Raw genomic sequence first — 5,282 nt, forward strand, 5'->3', positions numbered from 1 at the left:
AAATATGCAAAAAGGACTCAGGTTGGCCATAGAAGGGGCATCTGGGATCAGGAACCCCAATGTGCTTGAGCCGAGGCCCTAGGGGAAGACCTTGGAAAGCAAGGCACCAAGCAAAGTGAGCAATCTTGGGTTCTATAATGGCACTCCAAATGGTGTTGAACTATTTTCTCCATTGAGAAAGCAAAGAATGCAAATGCCACCATTGATTAAGCGTGTCCACCATTAGAAGGTGGGGCAAAAGCCATCTGTATCCCATATAGGGCTTATAATTGGTAAATGGAGTGGCAAGAAACCACTTCCAATCATACCACCAAGGTCGAACAGACTGAATCCCCACTTTATGAAGTAAGTGCACACGGATGGAACACAACAGAAGCTCATAAGTCTGGCAATTAGCACGTACACGGTGGTATTGAACTTGCATATCCTCCCAAGATCTGAAATTCATGGCGACTCTTGAAAAAATGTCCTTGGTAGTGCGAATGCCATGTTTATAGAAACACAGAGCACTGGCACCTTGAGTCTTGGCAAGAGGAATACCCTAGGAAGCAGACAGGGGAGACCACCAAATATTTTGCTGATTTAAGGACAGTCCATTGCGAAACTCATCACCAGCCCAATGAAGCCAAGGTTTAACAGCTTCCTAGGCTTTCTAGATGCTCTTAATAATGAAAGAGCCCTGTATGACCACTGGTTCATGCATAGTGAGAAGGGTTTGAAAACCAATTCCCTTCCATGCAGGTCTGTTACCAGGGAAGCCGAAAGAGATACAATGCCTGACAAGAATTTTCTAGGCTTCATCTCTAGAAATAGCTCTGATAATCCATTTAGCACAGAGGGAAAGGCCCTACTTTCTAGTGGAAAGCAGGCCGAGACCCCCAGATTCCCTTGGGAGACAATAGAAATCCCAAGCAATTTTGTGAAAACCATGATGGTCTAAACCAGAGGCCCAAAGAAAATCTCTGAGCAAACATTCTAATTTGAGATAGGAAGCTTTGAAGGGAGCCCAACAAGAAGAATAAAACACATGGGTGGCTGCCAAAATCTTAGAACAAATCTGGAATTTACTAGCCAGAGAAAGTGGCTTAGTGATCCAATAATCAAGCCTTTTGGCGATCTTTGTAAGAACAACATTCCAAAGTTCCATAGGGGAAGCCTGGAAAGCAAAGGGAATGCCAAGAAAGTAGAACATTTCTCCATGAGTAACCCATTTCCATTGGAATTGGCTGAGCCAAGGTGGACTTGGAAAAAAAGACTGTCAGTAACAGAGCGTTTTATGCAATTGAATGGCAGAGCCAAAGGCTTGACAAAAAGTGTCAAGACAATTTAAAGAATTTTTGATATTTTCTTCATCTTCAAGAAGAGTAAGAAAAGAATCATCAGCAAAATGACCATTGACTAACTGGGAGGAAGAATCAGGCAAGGAAATGCCACAGACTAGCCCTGAAGACACAGAGTGAGCAAGTAAATAACCAAAACCTTCAGCAACAAGGACATAAAGCACTGGAGCTAATGGACAACCTTGTCTGATGGAGCAAAAAGGTCCAAAAGCTTCAGATTACAAATTATTGATGGTGATGCAAGCATTAGCATCACCAAAGAGCATCTGCATGGACTGAAGGAAATTGGGACCAAAACCCAAAGCCTGGAGCATAGAAAAAATGAAAGGCCATTTAATGCGATCATAGGCTTTAGCAAAATCTATCTTTAAAAAGATAGCCTACTGCTTGGACTTACGGGCCCATTCCATACCTTCCCAGACAGCAATGATGTTGTCAAGAATATACCGAGATTTGATGAAGCCAGTTTGTTCAGGCCGCACAATAAGAGGAAGCATATGGAAAATTTTGAGAGAGAGTGCCTTATCAATGATCTTATAAGACACATTCAGGAGGGTGATGGGCCTCTAGTTGCAGATGTCCTCAGGATCGCCAACTTTAGGTATGAATTTAATATTTCCTTTATTTATGATCGCTCCTAAGCTTTTAGAATGGTATGCTTCAAGATAGACTTTGTGCAGATTAGGACCAATTTGCCCCCAAAGATGTTTGTAAAATTCACAGAGAAATCCATCACACCCAGGGGATTTGTCATCCGCCATGGAGTAAACTGCCTCTTTAAGGTCTCAAAGGGAAAGAAGTTGCTGAAAGAAAGCATGTTGCTCAACCGTGAGGTGGTTTGGAGTAAGAGTAATACACTTTCTGAGAGCCTCCTCTTGAGCAACCGAATGGCCCTGCGAAGCAAAAACATTCTCATAGTGAAGAACAAAAGCTTGCAGGATGTCTAGCAGACTGGAAAGAAAATCAGTTCCCTATTTTATCTTTTTAATCCCAATATTGGTATGACGGGCTGGGAGAGCCTGGAAGAACTCCTTCGAGGCTTTGTCACAAACCTCCAACCAGTGGAGATGGGCTTTGATTTGAGCTCCTCGGGTAGCATAGTTATCAGCAATTTTCTTTTCATGGCAAAGCTTGGCAAGCTGAAGTGAAGATCCACATCAAAGGGGTTGAAGGTGAGCACTTCAGAGGCTTTTTTAAGGGCAAGGGTGTTGGCTTCATAAGATCATTTTCTAAAAATTGTTTGCTGACGTCCGTAGATGCACAAAAATTGAGTCGTTCTGGTAATGGCATCATTCTACCATTGAATCTAACCTTGATGGTAATGTGGACATGGTTCCAAATTCTAGACACATTGTATGTGGGAGATAGTGGAGGCATGCAATAGCATAGATGTGTTGAGGAAGAATTGAGACTTAACCGATTTGGGGACAACTATTTGCCAAGAAATGCTAAAATAAATGGGATAGTTGTCTGACAACGTCACATCTATTAGGGGAATGACAGGTAGATCACAATCTTTAGAAAAATAAAAAAAATATTGCGCCGAGATCATAGCATGATCAAAACGTTTCAATATGCAGTCAGGACCGGCTCGAAAGTTGGACCAAGTGTGTCAAGCCCCATTATCATGACGACAGCTAGTATTGGGATCAAAGAGGCCCAATTTATGACGCATGTAAAACTAGGCTTCTCTTTCCCTTATTGTCCACTGGAAAGGCAGAATGCCATCTTTGTCAAAGGCCACTTCAACCATATTGAAGTCCCCACACAGGACCCAAGTAGCTGGGAGCATGTTCTCAGCAAGCCAAACCCACATTTGTGCCCTTTCCATAGCATCATTGGAGGCATAAACATTAATGACTCCAAAAGAATGATTTTTGATGGAAAGAAAAAGCTAAATAATACGGTGTGTGCGGTCAGAACCATGCGAAATAATAGCAGAATGAAAGTGAGGTGACAGGAGAGTAACTACACCACCTCGACCAGCTTCCTGCTGAGAAGAAAACATGATGCTATCCTGTCAAATGACGCGGCATGCAGCAAAAAGCATGAAACCAGAAATCTTAACTTCTTGCAGGCAAAGAAAATCTAAATTCCCAAGTCTATGACGGGTATCCAAGACATAGAATTTTCTAGGGAGGTCTGTAAGACATTGAAAATTCCAAGAGAGGAAGTTCATGAAAACTCTTCCATATCATCCTCGTCCTCGAGAGAGGAGTAACTATTTTGCAAAAAGGTAGAAACTGGGTGAAAGTTAGATGGGAAATCCTCTAGACTTACAGCCTGCTGTTTGACCCCTAATATATTCACACGTCCAGGAGGGCTACAAGAATGCCTTGTTGTTGGTGGTACTATGGAAGAGACTACAAGAGGAGACTGAGCCCCAGCCAAGGATGAGGTCCTGGTGGCTGCCTTAATCCCCTACGAGCCAGCAGGGTTTAAAACCTGTGAAACTAAAACAAGTGCAACAGAACCTGCTAGCATCTCCACGCTAGCAGGCACTGACACTTCGGTGGAAGCAGGAGGAATCACGGTAACTATTGCATAGGATGGCTTGGGGGCCAAAGGATTCAAGGTAGGCTTGCCTTTGCACCCAAAAATAACCCATTCTTCTTTGTTTCCTTCGACCTGCTTGATAGGCATCTCTTTAGGCTGGGGTTTGACCCTAGGCGTGGCCAAAGGGCAATCCTTGATCTTGTGTTCCGGAGACTGGCACCTATAATAGGTGTTAGGTAGGTTCAAGTAAAGCACCTTCTGTGTAAAGGTTTGAGCACCAATCTGGATTTCCACAGAATCCTTGAGATCTTTAGAAGGATCAACTTCAATGCAAACACGCCTCTCAGGGCGAGTATTAAAAAATTTCTCTGGCTCCTTGGTAACAACTTTTCCAAGGGCTTGGGCAATAGACTTAATAAAAGGCCAGCAAGGCAAGGGTAAGCTTGGGAATTTGACCCAAACAGGAACCCTAAGCTTTTTATCATCCGAGACAAACAAGTCTCAGGACCATTTCTAAAAAATAAGCAGAGAGCAACGCACAAACCAAGGGTCGTTGGTAAAAATTGCATCAGCTCGCGAAGGGTTAGCAAAGTGAAATAAAAAAAAACCTTTGGTAAGGTTTTACACAGCGTCAAGGCGAACGCCATGAGGGGTCCTACTTTTGTTGACCCATTCTCTGAGCATAGCTTTAGGGGGAGTCCTACCAAAAAAATACCCTATCAAGGTATGTTGTTCTAACCAGTCACATCTAGCATCAAATTCTTGCAAAGGAAGGACAATATCAGGATTACATCATGAAAAACCTTTGAGACAAACTTGCATAGGCGTTTGTTCGGTGGCGGCGCCATGTCAGTCTGAAGCAGCAGCGTGAACACTAGAAACAACTAGTTCACTGCTGGCCAGAGCCATTATAACCTAACCTAAAGCTCTCACAGTAAATGCGGTATGACAAGTGCCGACAGAAGAGGATTGCAAGCGAAAGGCCGTATGCAAAAAGGACTGAAAGTTCGCATGAAGCAAGAAAACCCTAGCAGAGCCACAAACACATTTTATCAAAGTCAAGGTCCATATGTTCAATTAAAACTTTTCTTATCTTATTGAACCCATGAAACATTCATACTCATGCATACATACAAATGAATATGTAAATACTTAAAACTTGTAGGTTACTATCTAATCAGATTGTAGAAATGTAAAGTATGAAACACAACACACTTGACACAATAATTTAACACGGAAACCTAATTTGAGAAAAACCACTAGTAACATGCTACTTTTGTTTTACTCTTTTAAAGTGATACCCTATGAAAGGTCAACCTTGTTAAAGGTTATAATAGATAGTTAATGGAATTTCTAATGATTGTTAGGTCAAACTTAATCTAAATGATTTACCCTAGACTAATACAATTGTTGGAGTGTAATAGTAGAGCTTTGATCTAATACAAC

The sequence above is a fragment of the Cupressus sempervirens genome, chromosome 7 (genome assembly GCF_028749045.1).
Source record: "Cupressus sempervirens isolate cs-2001-9-10 chromosome 7, ASM2874904v1, whole genome shotgun sequence".
NCBI classification, from domain to species: Eukaryota; Viridiplantae; Streptophyta; class Pinopsida; order Cupressales; family Cupressaceae; genus Cupressus; species Cupressus sempervirens.